At 31.5% G+C, this 24,510-nt stretch overlaps 1 protein-coding gene and 1 long non-coding RNA gene across 2 annotated transcripts in view; both read right to left on the bottom strand.

Moving 5' to 3' along the window:
* The window catches only part of LOC148281467 (uncharacterized), a gene marked incomplete at its 3' end in the record, with an annotated part of 88,120 nt that overhangs the window by 62,264 nt on the left and 1,346 nt on the right, over positions 1 to 24,510 (bottom strand). The gene's annotated exons all lie outside the window — the stretch shown is intronic.
* LOC148281468 (uncharacterized) lies at positions 2,417 to 9,093 on the bottom strand. Its single transcript, XR_015822349.1, has 2 exons — positions 7,602 to 9,093; positions 2,417 to 2,887 (listed from the first exon to the last, which is right to left on the bottom strand). It is a non-coding gene; the product is annotated as an uncharacterized LOC148281468 (long non-coding RNA).

Here is a 24,510-nt window from a genome sequence, read left to right as displayed (position 1 = left end):
AAAAAAAAAAACCTGAAAACAGATTAAAAGATTGCTATATTTCAAAATAGAAATAATTACCCCTTTGTAATCCGAGCAAACATGCCACTTTTCTTAGAAAACGGTGTTGGACAGACTCGATATGATCAATATGAGGCCTGTAGAATGGAGACCATTTAGGAGAACATTAAAACTATTGATTAAAAAGCTAATTCCGATTTTTTTTCTCTACATAGAACTCTTTTCGTCCGCATGGGCGACTCGATAAGCGGGAGCAAATTATACACATTTGGAGGCTTTCATTAAATATTTGTGAGGAAAGTCTCATTGAATATTTTACCCACCCACGCTGCAGTCTTTTACTTGAACTATTTTTGGTATGTGACATACATAAATGATATTGTATGCAGGTATTTTTCTATTGTGTGGTATATTTCTATGTACACTCATAGAAGATTCAAAGCATTTGAACTGGATCCGGCAACTTATTCATACAACTATTATGTATAACGCCTTTTATTTTCTCTCTTTGTATAAATACTATGGTTATGTCGACTCAACAATATCAAAAATCTATTGATTTCATCTGATCTATGTCGCGAACAATTGTTTGCTTAATTAAATAATAAATATTTGAGTTTATTTAAGGTTTCGGCTCTTTTACTTCACAAGAGTCAACAAATGGAAGGGTTAGGGAGTTATAGATATTCGAACGTAAGAAGAATGGTGAATGTTACACATTGTGTCAAGTGATAAAAAACCAGGGCCGCAATTACAAACGCCGTCTTCATCAGTACACACCGAGATGGTATAATATTTAATTTTCTATAATTTGTACCTACCTCGGTACGGTGAATTTTGATCTACCGACATTTCGATACGCGTTTGGCAGCATCTAGCCACATTCTCTCTGCATCTAGCCGTTCGGTTTAAAAAATGACAGGTTGGTCAGAATTTAATTCGAAATTGACTTATTTCTATTCCGTATTTTAAATAGGCTTTCAATAAAATCAGGTGCTACCTCAGAACGATTGAAAATTTTAATAAATCGTAATTAAAGCAAAAATTACTCGGTGGAATAAAATTTTCGACACTTTTAATGAGTAGATATGTGGACTGTGGTACATACCGATGAACCTATCCCAAAACTTGAAGATTAAGGGTCGGTAGTGTATCTTCGTGATCGCTCAAGAGAATGTATCTTCAACTATGACGTCATAATAAAGGTATGTCGCTTTAGTGACGTACGCGCACATATCGATATATCTAGCTAAAACTTGAAGGTATCTTTAACTATATCGTCATGGTGGGAGGTATGACGCGTTTAACTTCCGATTCTAATCGCGGCCTAGGTCATAAGCCTGTAAATGTCTGGCAAACTTCCTCTTCAAAAAAGTTTTCCCTCTCCGTTGCAGTGTCATTTTTATTACTTAACCAAATATTTAAATTTTTAGACCATTTCCTAAATATCGTAAATAACTTGTACTAAAAAAATCGGAATCAATTTGTGGCAGAGTGGGATTTGAGCTTCGGACATTTAATCTGCGAATCCACAACACTATCACGGGACTGCAACCCGGTTGTTTTACAGGAGTATTAAATTAGTAAAAAACTATGTAGTTTGTACAAAAAAATAATTATGCAATAATATTTTCAGTATAAAATACTCAATTAGTTTATCTATGTGTGGGAATGTACTCACTCACTATATTCTCACGTGTAATTTTTTTTTATATATATTGTTAAGTGTCCTTCTCGGCACAGGTAACCCCAGTTAGGTTACATTATTTTTATAATTAATTATTGTTTATAATGTGAATATATTTTTTATTAGTATTTGGAAAAGGGAATACAGAAGTCTGGGCATTATCAGATTCAATTAATTTTCTGTCATCGGTTGTTTTAAGTGGCCACTTTACAAACTGTGTAACATTCACTATTCTGCCTTTGTAATGTAATGTGTTTATCTAACTAGCTATAACTTGTATTATAATCATTTTAGCTAGTTATAACTTACATTTTAATCGATATAAACAAAAATAACTTATATGAAAATAAAACTTTGTTATTAGTGTTACACAATTTTTATTATTTTACAAAAACCCCCCTGCTCTAAGTTTCACTGATTAATTTATTTATTTTTGTTTAAATTCTATGACATTGTGAACAATATTCTGTGTTTACTATATTAGTTTTATATCACCCGTCGATGGGAGGAGTGCTCTCCCGAAACTGTTGTAGTGTTCTTGTAAAAGAATAAAAATTGTGTAACACTAATAACAAAGTTTTTTTTTTTCATAATAATTTAAAATGAAGTGTTACGAAGTGAATGCCGATTCAATTAACAAAAATAATTTCATTTACTATATTACAAGTTATTAGATTTAGACGCATTATGTTTCCTGATTATTCTCTTTTTTGTATTTTCCATTCTTCATTTGATTGAATTTTTTAAGTAGCTTTGTATGCGTCATCCCCCTGTTTTTGAAGTTTACACAAGGGTTGTTATATACCATTATTGGTGGGTTTGATTAAATATTATTTTTTTATTAGGCATGATATTATTTTTTACTTTAATCACAAAACGATATTCTGTATCATTTACTTAGCATTTAGATGTTTCGTTATTCTAATTTTCTTTTGGATGATCCAAACTATTTTTTTCTTTAGTGTTATTATGTTTGAAGTTTAAACGTCCGTGTTTCTTCAATTGTTGCAAATTTTGAAGAGGATTTAAAATGTTATGTTCCTGACTATGTATGATCATATTAATTTCTGAAATACAGAAAGATCCGGTCCACAAATAATAACCGAGCATCTGTGGGCGCTCAACCGTAATCCACCCACTTTTGTTTGTCCAGGTTAAAATGAACTAGAATTTTTAATTCCTCATACGTAAAACTCGCAGCTTTAACCGTTAGTTACAATTGGAGAAAATTTCAGCAAACAAATTAAAGAGATGACATTTTCGCTACATAACCTCAATATTTACCGCTATACGGATTCATTTTGCACTCAATATATTTATATATACACACAAGAGTAGTGTTGTATTATATACACTACAGAATATCGTGCGAATTAATCGGAACACTTAGTAATTCCTTATTATTTTAAGACGACTACTCTACTGCAAGGCAATTTCGATTGCTATTTATATAAATAATCACATAACCTGTTATTCTGGAGAAGTTTTTTACTGCATCGAGTTATTGTCAAAGTCAGCCGTATTGTTTCTTACGTTCACCAAGTTATACGTGTTTCGTGGATTTTTGAAATATTTCAAACAAGATGTTGGCGAGTTTTTTTCATTATCCTGGAAACTGACCAGATATTAATCCTGGCTTAGATAGATTTCTTAAAATATATTGTCTAATAAACGTTCAGGTGATTGAATATTTAATTCAGGTATGTTGACATATCTTCTATTAAATAACACTGAAAGATATATACATATGTTTTCTTCAAAAAACTATGAGTGTGTGCCCACATCAATTCGCGCAATAGTGTATTATTATCCATGTAAATGCAATCTGTCAATTTTAACCCATTTTAACACATACTCTTTTTAAAATTATTTAAATAAATTTAGGCCGGTTGCATCTCAAAAGTAAACAAAATGTTAAAAGCTAAATATTGGTTAAGTTTTCTTAAAAATTAATAAAATTCGTCGTTTAAAAATTCTTTTTTAATCAGCCTATTTGCCCATTTTAACAAAAACGCTCAATCTAATAAACAATAATTTGTCACTCAGAATAATGCTACCAAAACAACACGCGATAAGCGATTAACATTGTATAGCGAATAATCTGTAATTTAAAATAATAGCCCTGTGGGCCTTACTGAATCTGCTCGAATGGCCTTATTAAATCGTCCCTACGGGCTTCAGTTGATCAGCTCTCAGGGTCATGGTTAATTATGATCTCGGATGCACTATATTAGTTACCCACAACACAAATTAAAAATAATATTCGTGAATCTTGACGCTTTTCTCTTCTTTCCTGTCGTTCCTCAGTTCTGAGGGTCGTGACCGTTAGTACTTTACCCAGCTATTCCATTGACAATGCGTCTCCGCCCTTTACAATTCTGTGTCCTCTCCACAGCTCTATGTGACTCCTCACCCGTGACATTGTTTTCACCTAGCTGTGAAATTTTCTTGAGTTTTTAGCTCGAGGTTTCATCGAGCTGCAGCTCTGCCTCTGTTCCTTCGTCCTGGCACACTGCCCGTGATTATTATTTTCTCCAAATTTTCTAGGTCACGTCTGGCTATGTGTCCGAAAAACTGCAGAATACGTTGGCAGCTAACGGCCGAAAGGCGAACTTTCACCTTGAGTTCCTCCAATTTTGAGACGTTTGTTCTTCTGGCTGTCCATGGGATTTGTAAGCGATTTTATGGCTATTCATAAAGTATCCATATTAATAATAAAATACCAAGACAGATTGTTCTTTTTTCCACGCCGACAGCCCTCAGTGAATACATACTATTGAATCTCTTATTTTACTATTTAGCACCCTAGGGCCAGTTGCACTGAAAAAAAAATATTCAAAAAAATTGTAAATACACTGGAAACTCTTTTTACACGGGGAATACGTTCCATACAGTACAGTGTAAAAATAGTATACTGAAAAAAGAACAATGCCGGATCGGTTTTATTGCATAAAAATCAGTTCGTGAGATTTAAAAAATTAATTGTTTAATTATTAATTTTTTTTTATTAAATATAACATGACTATTAAAATTTATTATTTAAATAAAACACGAGTGATACTTTAATCCACAAATTTGGAATATCCAGTATTCCAAATTTGTGGATTAAAGTATCACTCTTGTTTTATTTATATAATAAATTACAATGAACTTCCATCAAGAATTTTCTCTTACAAACTTAAATGTTTTTGACTATTAAAATATTAGATTTTGGTGATGGTCTGCGAGAGAGTGATAGAAAAACTATTCTAAAATACACATTCGTCAAATTTCTCTGACACCGCACATCATATTAAATTAAATTAAATAATTTAGACAAAATAAGGATTAATGTAAATTACCTAAAAAATATTAGAACATACTCAAAAATAATCTTTTAAATGCCGTTTATACAGCCATCATGTCATAAGCAAAAAGGCAGCTTTTTGACAAAAATCACAAAAACGAGTGCAATATGAGGTTATGTTCTACAAGAAATTTCAAACCATTTGATATATTCATTCGCCTGTTTATCTGAGAGAGCTCATCCAACCTCTTTCACAACACGGACTATCTCTTCGTTCTAGTAACGAGACAACCCTTTTAATACCCTGTCATCGCTCTAATTTTCTTGCCTCCTCTTTATCAGGCATAGCAGTAGTAGCCGCTCGATTGTGGAATAATCTACCCACTAATGTTAGAGACGCCCCTCTTTATTTACATTTAAGTCAAGATTGAAATGTCACTATCTAAATATTTAAATCGTTCCTTTATCCTTCTTCTTTCCTTCATATCCCATCTCATCTCTTCATAGTATAGTGTTAATTTACTTTTAATTTTTGTATAAAATTGTAAGATTCAATATGTCCATGTATTTATAATTTTCTCAAACTGAACGGTTTGGGTAGGTAGGAAGAAATTGCCTTAAGGCAATATGCCCGCCCTTATATGTATATATATATATTGTATATGGATATAAAGTGTCAAATAAAATAAAATATATGGCAATGAGGAGTAAAAAAAATATTTTAGTACGAAAATCGATTAAAATTTTTTTTTAGCAATAACACAATATCTTGACGTTCATAAGCAAAAAATCATTGTAGATATGACACACACAGGTTTTGTGCTTTGGAAACAACTGACAAAATGTGTTTTTATAATGCGGATGGTTAATTACAGTTTTTTTTTAAATTTGCATAAGGTTAAAACACAAAAGGCATCATCTCAATGGTGGGGTTTCCCTCATACTCCGAAATATTTTCGGTATGTTTTATCTTACTTTACAAGCCATTATACCACGCCTTAGATGTCGCCTCTTTAGTACTTCATAACACTAACATAACCAAGTGTTCCTTCTACAAAGGACATAAAAGATGACGTAAAAAAGATAAGTGATCCTAAAGGAAATAAAGGATCTACGTCTTAGTTCCGTGGAAGGTAAGTCGTTACTTTATTTTTATTACACCGTCACTGTGACCTCAACGTACTGTTACATCATCGTCTATTATTTCAGTATTATATCATCGGGTTCGCAATAATCAATATTAAATAATATGTATCGAAATAAGAGAGTTTTATGAAACAGATTGAGAAATAATTAATCTTTGCCTCTTTTGTGCAAGTCTTTTAATGATGTGTCATAATAAAAACGGATTTTCAATTTGTGAACTGCACTATTCAAAATTTAGATGTTACTCAAAATGTTTTCTAGAACTTTTTTTGTAATTAGCATCAACTTGTTTCTTTTTTGGGTGATCTTCTTTGTGTTGGATTTGTTCCTATGTTTTGGCTACCATTGCAGGAGCCATCTTTAGGGAAAACTGTTTGCTTTGTATAAAATTGAACACTCACTATTTGATGCGCCTGAACTACTGAGCTCAATGAAATTAAATATCCCAACTAGAAACCTCAGACAAAACTTACTATTTCATACCAATAACCATAGAACTTACTATGATTTTCATTCCCCTATGCCCAGAATTCTTAGGCCTGCCAATCAACATACCAGTCTTGATTTCTTTGATAACAAGTTGTCTTCTTTCATACGATCACTGAATCAAATTCAATTATAAACACCTCTCTCCCGCTTCCACTCCCACCAAGTCTACTATATACCATTGTGTCTTTCTACTTTATTTTATAATTATTAATTATTAGTAATAATCAAAAGTCGGGTTGTGGTCCCGTGGCTAGCGTTGCGGACTCACGGATCATAGGTCCAAGGTTCAAGCCCGTAAGTATTGCACACATTATGGATCATATTCGTAACATATCGAAGCTTTACTGACAGAATACACAATAGTAGCTCAATCACAAATAACTATCGATGTGCTTAAAAACATGCCAAGCATTTTTGCGATCACAATCAACAATAATGAACATGTTTAAGTTATCACAGTCATAAGTCGACGCGTGTGTAATCTCTAAGTCAACGCTCGTGTCGGTTCGTTTTTTGTTTTCCTCGTAAATAAATACAGTTCACTGGCGAAAAATCGGCGTTTACTATAAAAAATTCACAATATTTTGCATTTGCAAAATAGTAAGGAGTATCTAATACAAAAAAGTAAAAATTAAATTACAATTACTATGGCGACTGCTTTTCTTGACATTTGACTTGCCAACCGCCGGCCAAATGCAATAAATAACATGATAAATAATAAATAAAAATAGCAATTTTGGAATATTTTCCATATTTACACCGGTGAAATTCAAATATGTGATTGGGCAGCAGGATTATACGTCGCGAAACGCAAATATTTTGACATTTAATATTAGGTGTTCACGGATGCTCCATTGTGATCGCGAATCGTATTCGTATAAACAACTATGGTGAGAAATTGTTATGACGTCGCTTATTAGCACGTAGATAGTTTTTTTGTGATTGAGCTACCGATGTCATTAAAACAAGTCCCAAGATAACCGCATTAAAAGCTTTTTTATTCTTGCAACGCATTATTTCTCCCACAATTTTTTTTTTAAGCTTTCAAATAGTAATCTTTATTCTGGACAATCTGTTGATTTCAAATTTTATGACACTGTATATTTTTAAATATAGGCACAAGAGCCTATATTTCAAAATATTTAAAATATATAAAGACTGTTGACATAATGCATTATGTCTGTATAGCCTCGATATTATTATAAAATCGTTTTATCTGCTTCTTTGAATTTTATGTTTCTGTGGCTGAATGTTAAAAAAAATCTGTACTGGATATTAATTATTGTTTAACGTTGCTAGTTCATTAATGGATAAATGCGTGTTTAGAAAATACTACAAACATAATTTTACAAGTATTTTTATCGTTTCACAGGTTCTTTGAGGACATGTCTCAATTATCAATACATTGCCTCTCGCCTTGAGTCAGATTAATCACTAATAAGCAATACTTACAGTCATTATTTAGGCAACAGTTCCTAAAGTCACTAATTGACGCAATGCACTATTTATTACACATGTGGTGTTGGTTCATCATGTTGAAGAAGTGTTGAAACGGAAAAACCGCTGATGCATTTACGGACGTGAAAAGAACAAACAACACATATCACACAACTTGAAAATAAAAATGAAAGGGGACATCGGGGCAAGTTAGGTCAAGGTAAAGATAATATTATTTTTCTTTGATTAAAATACATCTCACATGAAATCGTCTCATCTCATTAATTGCCAATTTTTTTCCCTAAAATATTCAACATATATCGAAAATACTTAACTAAAGAATTTGATGAGAAAATAATGTAGAAATATATGCATTTTACAAGGCTAAGTAGCTCAGGCTCCTCCTAAGGATGAGGAATCATCGTATAAATATTTTCTCGTTTTTTCCTTTTCGTAAAAAATATATTTTTACTTCAGTTTTTCAATCAATAAAGATTGTGAAACACAAGCAACTACTAATTACATTTTATGTCGGCCTTTTGGTGTAGAGGTCAGCGCGTTTGCTTACTATGCAAGAGGTATTGGGTTCGATTCCCGACATGGTTGACACGAAATATTTATTTAAAAAAGGTGATTTTACACTAAAATATTTCACAGTTCCTGGACCGGCACCTGAAGCGTAAGGCTGAGCAGCTTACCTTAATGTAATAAATATGATCAAGATACACTACGGTTAGTGTACTGATGCAGTGCCCTATGCACCATTAGGTGCGGAAAGGGAAATAATGATGATGTTATTAATATGAAAAAATATTTACTGAAATAATACGCTTTGCAGTTGTTTTTAAAATTACCGTTTTCTTGCTACCTTCTAATGTAAAATTATTAAAGCACCAATCGTTTGAAACAAATAAAATTGATTGTATTGTATATTTTTATATACTGTGTTATAATAAAATAAACGACGCATTTATGTAACTGTAACTGTAAATAATGAAGTACAGTGCTACGGGAAATTAGATTTGAACATGTTTTTTTACAAGTGGTAAAAATTAGAGAATTCAGTTGTACGGCAGTTTCTCGAAAATGTATGAAAAAAAATAGATTGTTGTAATAGATTTCCGGTTTTCGGGAAGCCAATTCACCTACTAGCAGAACTCCCTGACGAGAACTTGTGACGTCACGGGCGGTATAATTTCAGAATTACAAACTTTGAAAAATCGTAGCACTGATAGTGCGATATATCAAACTGTTTATTCAAAGTAAGAATATCACTTTTAGATCGTGACTCTGACACAATTTTTTTTTCGATTTTGTGGCTTGACATTTTTGCATGACGTCATTCAACTAGTGATCATATTTGCCCTAAGCTTCTCCATTCGTATTATGTTTATATGGGTGTCGATTACTTCCGATATGATTGCCGTCAAGAAGTAAGTAGTACACTTTCCAATACAGCGATTTGAAGTTCGCTGACCGCTATACTCGATGTCTCGGAGTCATGTTTCATAAAATACAATATTATGAATAATCAGCTTGTTACTTGAGTAGGAACTATCACTTTGTATAAGAATAGACGTATCAAACGCGTATGTCTGAACCAGCAACAGCCTACTTATTTGTGTAGCGGAGATCAAAATCGATCAAGTCCGTTTTCAGTAAAAAAATATTAATGAATGCGAAACTACGAAAATATTACTACTACATAAGTTATTTATATCAAAAGTTAAAAACGTGATTTATTTTACAGGTAATCTACAGTAAAATGATCATTAATTCGTACCTACATAATATGCAATTAATATAACGATGAAATATTATCATCTGTGTCTAGTATACGAGATTTGGGTATTATACTTGACACTAAACTTTCTTTTACAATTCATATTGAACATGTTATCAAAAAATCCTTAAAACTTCTTGGGTTTATTAACAGAAGCAAAGCTGACTTCAAAAATATCAATACCCTTAAACTCTCTTCTGTTCCCTAGTTCGCCGGCACCTAGAGTATCCCTCTTTTATCTGGTCTCCATATTATGATGTTCACATCAAGAATATTGACTCAGTTCAACATCAATTTTTAAGAAAGATAGGCTGGAGGTTAAGCTTATCCAGAGATCTATATACGTATAATGAGTTAGAAACTACCTTGAATATATCTTCTCCTCAAGACCGTCGAAATAAATCTGACCTTATAGTCCTATTTAAAATTTTCAACTCACTCTTTGATGCGCCTGAACTACTGAGCTTAATAAAATTAAATATTCCAACTAGAAACCTCAGACAAAACTTACTTTTTCATACCCATAACCAAAAAAGTAACTATGGTTTTCATTCTCGTATGCCCAGAATTCTTAGGTCTGCCAACAAACATACTAGTCTTGATTTCTTTGATAACAAGTTGTCTTCTTTCGAACGATCACTGAATCAAATTAAATTATAAACACCTCTCTCCCGCTTCCACTCTCACAAAGTCTACTATAAACCATCGAGTCTTTCTAATTTTGTTATAATAATTTTCTATGCATAAATGTGTCCATAAAAATGCCCATTGGGCGTATATATAAATAAATAAATAATGATAAATTACTATTTTTTCTGTGGTTCTGCGAAAATCAACTCAAACAACAATCATATTGACCACGCGAAATGCGTAGCTTTATTCTACACTATTTTAATACAATGCAAAAGTTAACGCTAAACACTAGCCGATTACTTTTAAAATGAATAATGCCAAAAACGGCAACTGCGAACGCCACATGTCCTATCTTTATATATATAATTCCTCTGTACGTGTGAATTGACTGTACTCCTAAACGGCTTAACCGATTTACGTGCGGTTTTTAGAGAAATATAGATATTTGCGCTGTGCGTGTTTGTAGATATTAAAATCTTCAATCTAATGTGTAAACAATAAGTATAGAGCACAAAAGTTTTATTCGTCGATCTACGAGGGTTGCATTTGGGGGGAATGCATTTACAAAAAAATGGAAGCTGTTGCTTTTTTGTGTATAAAAAAAGTTTGTTCTTTAATATTTACAAACTGCATTTGTTTTATGTGGATCTCAATCAGATTCTTTTCTTAAATTCCTTATAATTTCTACCCATTTATTTATTATTACTGGATTTTTGGAAAAACGTCTGTCGGGTCCGCCAGTGCGATGAATAATATGTCAACGATATCCTATCAAAGAATAATAGTCCTTCGGAAATAATGTTCGAAATACTAGTTTCCAAATAGGGAATCTTCAAATATTATTTGCAATCTGCAAGCTTGTTTTAGTACTAAAAAAGCTGACTCGGTTAATGATGTAAAATATAGTGTACTTTTTTGTATTGAGGAATAAACTGAGGTAATCGGCTAATTTCATCGTTCACTGAAAACGGGCTGGGCGCTGGGCGTACTCATAGATATTTTTTTGTAGGAAGATATAAACGGTGGTGATAATATATATGAAATAACAATTATTGAATTTATTTTCGCATAAACATACTTACTATAAAACATTATTTTCCAAAGTCAGATACAATGGTAATCGCTTATTTTGACGATTCGCCCTTGAAGAATAGTTGGGACATCATATAAACCATTAAGTATTTAAAGATGCAAATGAAATCTGCATTAAGTCGACGTTTTGAAATACTCGACAGATTAAGGAAAAGTTCCAGTGATTCAAGTGAACCAATTTTTTAAATAAATTTAGGTGAACTGATTCGATGCGATTTATTTGAGTAACATAGCTATCGCGTAGCCAAGTTATACTTAGGGCTTTTAATGCATTTAAAGCTATATGCCCGATTTATTTTACTTGACAATTTCAAAAAAACATTTTTTTATTGCTTTTCCTAGATCATCCAAGTCTCCTCCTTAACGTTTATTTTTTTCAAACCTAATGAAACTCATTCATTTTTCCAATAAGAATTTTCTCGCGGAAATGAAATGTTTTTTTTCGGAATGAAAGTACCCTTTGACACTTATCAGCTCTCCGGCTTTACCTATGCATAAAATCATATCAATCGGTCGCTTTTTTGCGACATGAAAAAAACCCACATAAGCAGGCAAACACACTTTAACATTTATAATATTATCATCATCTTGCCTTCATGTGAAAAAATTATCGACGCTGATACGCTGCGATTGGAGTACAAATACAATGCCCTATGCACCGTTTTGTGTGGATGGTGAAATTATTAGAACGATAATTCATTTTGCTAGCCAAAATTGACTATCCAAAATTAATTATCTAAATTAATTAATTATCTTAAATCTTCTTTACATTGCTTCTACTCAATATAACCTTCTGCCTATTCACTTTAAATCAATTTCTAATCAGTCTACCAATAATATTCATATTACATTAAAATATAATTTCCTAAATCTTAAATCTTCTTTACAATGCTTCTACTCAATATAACCTTCTGCCTATTCACTTTAAATCAATTTCTAATCAGCCTACCAATAATATTCATATTACATTAAAATATAATTTCCTACAACTATTTCTCGCTGACCCTTGACTTATGTAAGCTAATGTTAAATAAATAATATATTAGTTTTTTTTTTTTAAAGTCTCAAAGATTTGTGCATTTTTGTTTTAATTATGTATAACTACATATATTTATATCTGATAATCTTATTAATTGTAGCTGTCCCAGAATGAGTTTGCTAACTCATGAGAACACAATTATGTATTGTACTTTTTTTTTTGTATTTTGAAATGAAAATAAAAATAAATAAAAATTGACGTTATTAATGAGAAAACTAAATCATTTTGAATCAATCATTGTTTTTTTATTCTTGGAAGTAAAAGTTGTTGACTATTGGTAATATATTCATTGGCAAATGAAAGTTCAGTGTAGCCAACCATCTGTTCACAAATTAAAACAACGTTCATGTAATATTAACCATCGGTTTCGAATTTCAACCATTTCACTTCCGTCGTAAAATTATAATCCTTTTTGAATTTCCGGTGTGTTCTACGCTATGTACTAAAAATATAACACATGCAAGGCGTCGGTTTTTCATCATCGACGTCTCTGTCTCAAGTAGTAAAAGCAAACTTACCACTATAAATATGTAACATAAAAATAACAACAATAAATGAATGCAGAAAGCAGCCAGCCATAGAAAAAGAAAACTGAGATAATAGCACTTTTGTGAAAAGAGTGAATAATCAAATCTACACAACTGATGGGATGTTTTTTTTGTCGACCTCGTGGTGTAAGGGTCAGCCCGTTTGCCTACCGTGCAAGAGGTTTGATTCCCGACGTGATTGATATGAATATTTATATAAAAGGGTGTTTTTATACTCGAATATTTCATAGCCTCTTAGACTGGTACCTGAAGCGTAAGACTGTTGTTTATATATATATATATTATATATTGTATTTTTATATATACATATAATTTCAAAACCAAAACATTGTTATAAAATCAAGACGCTTTCCGGTGACACTTTACACATATGGATATTTGTTTTTAACAAAAGTCATCGCCATCCCACGAAACAATGCTATAGACCCAGCATCTCAAATTTCTTTAGGCAACTCCTTAACATCGTAAGTCCTTTGTGATACAGATTGTTTTGAGTTGCCTGGATTCTTGTTTTGGGGAGTCTGAAACCTTTAATCTCCCCTCGTAGGATAGCGACGAATTTCGTCATTACGCTGAACATCACAAAATAAACATATATATTTTTTTTATGTGATAAAAATAATGGTGCGTGGGAACCAAAAAAAGCATGCTACAAAGCAAATTAAAAAAAACGTAAATGCGAACAGTTATGTACAAAAAAGATGCTCGTACAATATAAATATTTAAAAATACAATTAAGTTTTTTCTGACATTTATTATTTGATTATAATATCAACAGTACAGCCACCCATTTATCCTTATAATAAACGATTCGGTTTTCCAATTGGCTCAAAATTTACGCGATAAGTCAAAATGTACCCTTACCGATTATTAAGGCAGGACCCGTGGCTGGGAGTTAGTCTCGCCACGTATTTTGTTATACAACCGTAAAAATCCCAAAAGGCAACAAAGTTACCGGTTTTACGGTGAGCTGTACGTGGCCGTGGGTTAGAAGGCAATTTACAGCTTGGGAGTTGGACAAAAATTATTGCTAATTTTTATTTAATATTAGAATGCTAATACTACGGCTAGACAAAATAATGTCATGTGGAAACCCTGAATAATAAAATGGAGGCTAGGGCAAACAAAGGAGGTGTTGGAAGGCCACAAAAAGACGGACCAACGATATTGCCTCGATAGCCCGTAGAACGTTAAAACTTTAAAGTAAAAATTTATACACTTAATTTTTGATTTTTATAAATTTGCAGTACTACTTTTTACATTTTTAGTACTTATAGTATTATTTTTGTGTTTATTTGTTTTTTATGATACTTTCCTGCTATTTTTATTTGTATTAGAAAAGTGCCGATCTTGCTATTTTTATGTTTTTTCACTATGCATTTTTGTATAATTTAATTTAGTGCTCACTATTGATAGGTATATTATTTATTACTCTCATTTCTTACTATAATATAGAGTGAGTTTCTAGAAACCATATCTCAATTATCATTTCAATTATGTTTTAATATATATATATATATATTATTTTTCTATTGTTTTCAATGATACTATTATTTTATATATTTGATTATGTATTTTAATATTTTTATCTGATTTTTTTTTACATTGTTTCTATGGAGATTTCTTTTTTTATTATTTATACTTTGTGTTTTTCTGGGTTGTTATTCTATTGCATCACATGTCATTATAATGTAATTTAATTAATTTTACTATGTATTTTTTCATTGTTAATTATTATGGCTTGACATAGACACAGCCTAAAAAGCCTTAATACGTTTATTTATATTTAAACGAGTTCAATTTTGAATAAATATAATAAATAAATGAATTAACAAATAAATAAATTGTTAGTTTGACGCGATTTAGATATTTTTAATTTTTGTATACATTTAAATAAATAAAAAATAATCAAAATTAAAAAAACATGCATAAATAAAGCATAGGATAGAAAAGAGTGAAAACGATTGGAAAATGCCTTTATCCAGCAGTGAATAGAACAAATTTGATGAAGAAAAAGAATAATACTGTGGTTAAAATATTGTGAATTTGAAACTCGTTCATTGACAAAAAAAAGTTTTTTAGTACGAGAAAACCGATAGGAAGACCCACAGTCTGGTATGTGAAAGGTAATGCCTTTACTGTGGTTAATTTATTTATCTGTTGCTATTGCTATGAAATTGTTATTACGATTTCAAGCTGCTAATGCTAATTATTCTGTAGAATGTGAATAGTATCTATATATTATATTATAAGCTCTGTTTGTACTATCTACACGGTTACACGGGTACAAAAAATAGAAGCAAACTAGCCAAATTACTTGAACCTGTCTACCTAATTATGATATAAACAGGATGTGATTTAAGAAGGCTCGCTTGATGTGCCTCATAATTGCCCAGAGCACGATGCATAATTTACCCAATTCGAGTTCGTCTTTTTAGTTATTTATTATAATATTATATGACGCGGAGCCAGTGAAGCAAACAGATCTGTTTGAATATGTACATATGATAAAATAAATCAATTATATTACAGAGGGTGCCCCCGACGCCGACAGGAGTATTTAAAACAAGTGTGCGAAGGCTTAAATTGCGCCTTATATCGACGCTGAAAAGAAAAAGTTACCGAGCGACATGATAGAGCAACTTTACAGAAGAGCCAATTTTTTTTATTAATAAAAAAACCTCATACGTGAGTATTATTTTGACGTGATTCCTATACAATTTAAATAAAAATTCAAAATACCAGTTTCATTATTATTTATTTTATTATAAAAAAAACATCTTATACATGAAAAAAATATTATACTTCCAGGCCTCGAACTACAATGGGAAGTTTACAGAGTTATCTTCGACTGTCTTCAACTCTTAAAAGACTGTGGTAAATAATCCCTTTGCGCGCGGTGATGTAACATCGTGTTACCACTAGTAAAAGACGGAATATTCTAAAGTTCAGACATTTGAAAAAAATGGAAAACATGGACACTACCGTTTAATAACTCCTTTTCCATAATTTATGGGAATAAACATATAATTTAACCATGTTATAGCAAAATAAATTGTAAAACACAAATACGCCGCTCATGTTACGCGCGTGCGTCCCCCATCATTGTCATTAACCAACTGAAGACTAAATCTGTTTTAGATGACACCCACCGCAAAACAACGTCTCAGTCTTTCTAGTTATGACTTCTATCTTCGTGCTTTGTCTTGTATAAGGTATCTGGGTGTTGCTGAATTAGCGGACATTTATGCTTCGCGTAGCAGGGTGAAATATTCTTTGTATTTACATATAGCATAGTGATACAAATTTTACTTTCCAAATCGGGTGTGAAAACGTCCATTTGAAGATTACAAAAAATACGAATTCATCATTTAAAAAAATAAGAGAGATATATCAAATCTTGTGTCCTAGGTCGACTAGTGTGACATCACAGCCACACAAGAGTTAAAGAAAAACCGATATTTGTTTACTAAAATGAGTATTTTTGCATGAAAATTTAAAGTATCTTCGCCAATAACCTATAATTTAACATACTTGGAAGAAAAAAAATTACGCATATTCTGCTTTTCATACAGAAAACATAATTTTACTTGTGGATAAAATTGAAGATAAATGTTAACTTCTCATTTTAATCGGGGCCCAGGAGTTATAAAACAAAACTCATTTGGGACGATACATAAAAAGAAAACATTTTTGTGACAATACATAATATCAGTTAACACAATCCAAAATATTAAGAAAACATAATATTAGAAGCATAAAACACACTATCTATTTAAATTATTAAAATAACTATCACTATTAAATAAAAAAAGTAATATTTTTCATTTGCAACAATTTTAGATTTGCTATTTGACTTTTCGTTCTTAAGTTCATCGGACAGTTATTACATGCTTGGTAGCATTTTACTTTCCAACTTTAAAATCCTGAGTTGAAGAGTTCTAAATAGAAAAGAGCGCAGTGGAGAGATGCAGGACTTTACTAAAAAGCAATCCCCAGGATTGAGACTGTGAAAAAAGAAGAATATGAGGCGTGTTGAAACAAAAACAGCAATCTCCGCTTTTAAACAATCTTGTATATATTAATATTTAAGAGACGATTGATTGTGTCTGGCCTGTTTCACACGTATCGCGCCAATTCACTCAGTCCGGTAAAAGTGTGGGTGTATACTTAATTATTATTTTCTTTTTTTGTTTTATTAATTTGTAAGTATACGTGGTTGAAAATTGTTCTAAAAAAAATCGAGTGTAGATTAGTCGGCCTCGTAGTGTACTGATTCGTGTATTTACCTGCCGATTGAAATATGAAATAGTTTAATAAAATAAATTATTTATAAATCCACTCTATGTTCTTTTATTGTGCCGTTCTATGTTGCACGAGCGACTACATTAGCGGATAGGAATTTGAACTCTTTTATCTAAGTAAATTGGACTCATTTTCTTCTGTTAAAGTTCGTAGTTTAAAACTTGGATGAAAATTATCCAAAACGTACAATATCCGTTAGGAAAACACCGGCGGCCTAAATCATTCTGTAGAGCGCCGTCTCTCTCAGTCTTACATAAATTATTCTACACCGGACTGGTTCGACAAAGACAACGCTCTTCAAAGTCAGCAGTCTCTTTCGTAAGACCGTAGTAATTTATTAACAGTCAATTCTTTGTGTGAAAACGAAACCTGGTAAAGCTGTCAAATATTTTGCTCACGCCGAATATGACAGTTAAAATTCAACTTGAATTAGTTTTATATTGCTAAACGAATTTAACAGTCTGTTGCCTGCTAGTATCCAATAAATGTTTTTTTAGTACTTGTTCCAGACTGCAAGGATAATGTATTATTCTAGTCAATAATCGTTGCCAGAAGTTACTCTCTGTGTATGTTTTATTGTGATTAATCAGTTAATTATTGTCTCATTTTAAATTAATAGTTAGTTTTGGTTTGATTTTCGTTTTTTGTTCTGTAACGTAAAGGAGACCATTGTTGTTGCTGAACTCAATATATATCGCGTAAATAATGTATGAGATACTACAATTTAAGTATCGATTGCATGCGGACAATACCATAGGTATAGGAATATTGTCTTGTCTCAGTTCCGTGAACAGCCTAGACCGCGCAGGACAGAACGATGGGACAATGCGAAAATTCGGCCGCAGTGAGCGCTGCGAAAATGAATACACACCGACGTTTATTACGAGCGATTCACGAAAAATATTATTAGTTTTATACCAAGATGTATTGGAATTGTTAAAGGATGAACTGAACAAAACATTCGACTGAACCGATGACAGAGTGTTGTGAAAGATTTCCGGTTTGCTCACCAATCAGCAGAACTCACCGAAGAGAACTTGTGACGTTACAGGGGGAGTAATTTCAATATCACAAAATTAAAAAAATCATAGTGCGAATAAAACGATACAAAAAAATTGCTCAGTTTGATAGTCTATTAACTAATAAAAATATATAAAAAAACCACCGTACTTCCTCGTTGTAGTAAAAAGTCAGGAAGGAAGAGTTTAAAAACATACATATTTAGTACTTTCGTGCCTCTTAAGCTGCATATTATAAATCGGGAAAACAATTATTCATCTTGAAAATGAAATATATCTATACTGTTATTATTAAAGCACGCGTAAAAATATGTTTATGCTTGCCCAAATTTAAGATTCAAAATAAAAATATGTAATAATGAATGTTAATTTCAGTGCTGACAGAGTGATGTTTGAATAGTCCATATCTTTAAATTTAGTACTATTTTCTGAATAAGACCTACGACAAATCGTTGCTTTAGTTTATTTTTGTCCAACAGACAATTTTTAACGAAATTAAGTCAAATGTACAATTATTTGTAAAATTCAGATGAAAAAAAAAAAATTTTTTTTTCAATTAAGGGGTTTTTTAATGAATTTTGTCTTAAGTTGTAGTCATTATTTTAGCCAATTTCGTAAAACAAAACTTTAAAGCCTTATATCTGCAGATTTGTGTTCAGGTCTGTTGGACAAAAACGAACTGAAGCAACGAAATAGGATTGAAACAAGCGAGACACAAATGAATGCGTTAAAAATAAATCATTTCGCTTCAAATACAAGTTAATATCTACTATAAATTTGTAATCAAAATGGAATCCCACGATGACTTCTACTAAAATCAAAACCCAATTAATGTGTAAATATTCGTATCTGTAATATTATACTTTCAAAGGTGAATTATTTTGGAAATATTCCCTTTGTCTAGTATATGACTTAAACCTAAGCTAAAAAAAATAGTGTGTCTGTCTTGAATCCAAAGTAGTATAAATAATTCCGTACCTGGCTCGAATGCAAAAGCTCTAATGGAAGGATCGTGTACCCTTTTGAAAATGAGGATATCAAAGTGCATAGGTTATGAGAAAACTACATAACCTACTCATATATATATATACCCATCCAAATAGGTACATTCTATCTTAGTATGAGAAACATTATACGGAGCAAATTGAACACTCACCTACAAATTTCTGTACATGTATTTTTACTTGGTTATTCATTTCTTAAAATCGTTCATTTTAAGGTTATGTATATTATTTGTTTAGGAACAACCCGCGTTAAATCAAAATTATGAACAATGTTATCTACAATTGAATCCATGATATCACAATTGAAAGAAAGCAGCCAGTCCACAATTTAGAGAAAATGAGATATTGATGTTATCGAGTGCAGTCAGGTCAATTCTACGTTCTGCTAAAAACAGCCAGACCTCTTTTATACAAAAAACCGATTTAACTGCTTACTGAAAATGGTGTCGATCACAAAAACGGCAATTCTCAATTTGCAGAAAACACCCACAATACTAAAAAAATCTTACGGTACTTTAAAAATTATTAAAACTGGTCAAATACATAATTAGATTCTTGTTTAAAGTATGAAAAAAACGACCGTATTCAATGTTTATCATTTGTCAAAGTCAAAAACATTCCAACTGTTGCGTAGATTCGATTATTGATTATTGATTATTTTCACAAGGGTGCTATTATCTCAGTTTCACTTTTCTATGGCTGGCTGCTTCCTGCATAACTACGTTCAATTATAAGAACGAACAAACAAAATTGTGTATGGAATTTTTTTTCATATCAATTGTATGAATCGAATTTTTAGGTATAATATTTACAAAATTACACAATGAATCTATATTCTTTTTTTGTCCGACTTGCCAGATAAATCCGTGTTTAATCGGACCATTTACACAATCATTCAAGTAATATAATTGGGTAAAATGTACCTAGATACTTGATTTTTCATAAATAAATAAAACCATTTTTTATGAATATTGGTCCATTTTACTGTTTTTCAATTTGTTTGAAATGTTATTTATGTTTTATTAAGTTAGTTTACAATATCATAAGAACTAATGTCAACTTTTTATAAACAAATGTTATTTTTTTAATACTTCAAAACTTTCCGTTACATTTATTTCATTTAAAACATTTTGTTCTCATATAACAAATTGTTTATGAACATACTTTATAATTTATTAAAAGTGTGATGTTATAATTATCGGGAATAAAATTATACGATAAACTACCTGACAAAACATAACAAAAGATTCGGACAACCTTTACAAAATATGTTAAAAATTTGAAATTAACGATTAAAAATTAAAAAATATAAATCGTGTTGATAAATTAATGTAATAACCGGTAAGGATTTACAATTCATTTTTTTTAAACATGTAAATAAAAGATACCTAAACAAAAATTTTAAAATCAAAGACCAGAAAACTGTCGAATGTCGCATTCCATTTTAAACATGTTTTTCATCTCAATGGAGTCAGTTTAACAGGTGTACGACCATTACGGGCCATTTTTAAATTGAATGGAAACGGTATGTGTCGTGTCGACGCGCGATGACACAATGATCAATGCACGACGCGTACACTAGCTTAATATATTCCAGAAATGACTAGAATCTAGAAAGCCGACCAAGAGAAGAAAGTAGTTTGTCGCGCAGTGTACTGCGCACCTCACACCAAAATGGACAAATTAGCATTAGCATTGTGAATGTGTGATTAAATATGATTGGCGTCAACAAAGGCTATTTTATGGTGCGAAATTAATGAAATGCCAATTAATTTCGATTTACATTGAACCAAAACATGTTTTTCGTAGGTACCTTTAGGATATCTTGTATTGATGGTGTAATGGATAAGACGCTTAAGTTACACACCGAAGGTTCCGGGTTCGATTACTAGAGAGAACACAAAAATTAAATGTTGCGATCTGGCTTATTGTGGTGCAGAAAATGGCATTATAAATCCAAAAAAAATAATTTACATTTGTTATGTCATTTACGAAGCTCTTCCATCCCAGGTGTTCATTCAAATATAGGAATTTAAAGTTATTTTTACTTTTATTACCGAAGTTCAAAAGCGGCGAGTTTATTTTTTAATAACTGGAACCCCTTAGTTCATCTATTTTTTTATGTACGTTGGTAATCAGTATTATACAGAGAAGTTCAATTTTAACTTGACAGCTGGGTTTCGAATGGTTTGTTTTTTTTAGCGAATTCCTGTCGTTCTTATAAATTATACATAGGCATTTCTTAATCATTTTTCAGTAAAATCAAATTGATTTGACTGAATATACATATATTGTTAAATAACTCATTATGTTTATGTTTGGATAATTTATATAGCACCATTTTTGTGAAAATCCCCTCAAGCGCGCTGTACAGTAAATAAATATCCCAGCACGTCTTCCAGCTACAGAGCGCATGGACGGTTGGGATTCTAGTTCCTCGTCTCCAATTATGATATACTCGTATAACAATTATGATATATGGAAGCTAGATAACAGCACGTCTTGCAGCTACAGAGCGCATGGACAGTAAGAAATCGAGCCAATATTTACATTTTATTTTTATTTTATTTTATTTGACAATGAAGTTTAGAGTTTAAGTGATATTTTAAAAAACGAAATAAAAAGCAAATTTATAAAAATAGAAGTTAGATAACAACAAGTCTTGCAACTACTGAGAGCATGGGCGGTTGAAATTCTAGACCCCATTTACTAAATTTAGATATCTGATAGTCGATAACATTTACATAATATGATAAATATAATATGATAGCTAACATCACAAAACGTCTTGCAGTTACAAAACGCATCGACAAGTGGAATTCCAACAACATGAGAATGATTTTTAAAAGTTAACAATAAAAAAAACACAATAATAATACATCGAGCAACTCATTCATTTGACGTACCTGTAAAAATTATAATGGACTGAGTATTGATGACATTTTTGACTGCACGTTAGCATTTGTATAGAAAATTTCTGATGGAAACAATTTGATAAATATATTTTTTTTTTTAAGTGGTAACTTTCTGATGTATATAATCTGTGTTGAGAGCACCTAGATACTCATATTTGTTAATAGGACAGAACCTAGCGACATTATTTTCACATCTAGACGTTCGTTTTATTTAAGTGATAGTTATGTTGCAATTTGATTCGACTTCAAAACTTACTTATTTCTCTCTCATATTTTTAATAGGCTTTTAAGAAAAAAAGTTCCAACCTCAAAACGATTAAAAAATTTAATAAAACATAATTAAAGGAAAAATTGCTCGGTGGAACAAAATTTTTGACACTTTTAATGCGTAGATAAACGTATCTAGGGCTTCTAGACCCGACGATATAAACCGATGGACTTCCATCAAAACTTGATGTCGGGGGGTATCGGTACTATATCGTTGTAGTTGGTCGGAAGATTTTTATCTTCAACTATGACGTCATACTGAAGCTATGTCATTTTAGAGCGTATATATGTGTACCGTGACGTACGCTTCCCCTTGATTCACATCGATGTACCTACCCAAATCTTGAAGGTGGGAGGTCGGTAGTGTATCTTTAAATCGCTAGAGGGAATTTATCTTCAACTATACCGTCAAGGTGAAGGTATGACGTATTTATCTTCCCATCATAATCGAGGCCCTGGCAGAATAAACATGCGACATTTTTTTTCAAGGTGGTACAACACTGAAATATTTCACTGTACCTAGACTGTGGCACATGAAAATGGCTAAATATTCTTGATTGCGGCTTTTTAATGGAGTATTGAAAATTCTACTGAGTATAAAAACAAACATCGAACCCGGGACTTATTTCTTTAAAAAATACTCGAACCACTTTACCACAAAGTCGGGCCTTAATGATGTAAGAAAACTTTGTAAAACCGTGGGCGTAGTACTTCTGATACGCTTTGACTTAAGTTATATAAATGGAGGTACCTACTCAAGCGTACAACACTATTAATGTCATTTACTCCTTAGAAGGAAGTTAATGAAAACTGTCAGCCTTATTTAAACTGGAGACAATTTCCTTAGAAGTAATCATTATTAATGTTTGTTCAACTACAATACAAATATATTTTAAAACAATATTGTAAAAACAAAGAGATTTAGATACTATTTTTAGATTTTGTTTACACTTTTCAAGGAAAAAAACGGTAATTTTTAAAAGTTTCAACGTTATTGATTTCATATTATACGTAACGCAACATTTTTTAAAAATGTGACATCAAAACTATGCCTCTTAAATAAGCAGTGTGATAAATTTACAAAATATCGATTATTTTATTAAAAAAAAAAGTAGAAGAAAACTTGAATTATCTCTACGTCTGGTACCATTAAAAAAAATCAAATATAATATTTTAATTTAAGTTTTAAATGTATAGTGAAATCACAATATTAGAAAAAATACATTTTGAACTTAAAAATCTGGGTTATTGAGGTAAGAATTTAAAGTATAAATTAAATTTATCCGCCTCGTGTTCTGATGGTCAGCGCGTTTGCCTACCATGGTTCTCGGGTTCAATTCCCGCCATGGTAAAAATATTTATTTGAAAAGGAAGTATATATTTTATAGTCCCTGGACTGGCACGTAAAGCGTAAGACTGATCATCTCACCTTCCTGTAACAATATGTACCAAGATACGCTGAGGTTGGTGTATCGATGCAGTGCCCTAAGCACCATTGGGCGCGAAATTGAAAAAAATATGATATTGATGTAAATAATATTTGATCTAATAAAAATCTACGGCGATATGAAAAGTCATTATACCTGTAAGAAACCCGCTCATTAAATTGCAGGTACTATGTCATGGGATAATCTCCCAGCAATGAATGATGATTTGGAAAAAAACCTTAAATCTTACTCTTCTCTAAATAGTTTGAATAAATTAAATAATTGAAATAAAAATTAAATTAAACGATTTTTAATGAAATTTTCAATGGAAACTCTTTGGTTTAGTTTTACTTAATTTAATTTGACCAATGAGCGCTTTTGCACAAGTAGGCATCTTCAGGACTGAATGGACTATGGAGTTTCATCAAAAAAT

This window comes from Micrasema longulum, unplaced genomic scaffold (assembly GCF_059751315.1).
Source record: "Micrasema longulum isolate JH-2025_06_02 unplaced genomic scaffold, ASM5975131v1 h1tg000455l, whole genome shotgun sequence".
NCBI classification, from domain to species: Eukaryota; Metazoa; Arthropoda; class Insecta; order Trichoptera; family Brachycentridae; genus Micrasema; species Micrasema longulum.
Note: the sequence above shows the minus strand (reverse complement) of the source record. Positions and strands in the feature narration are given on the sequence as shown.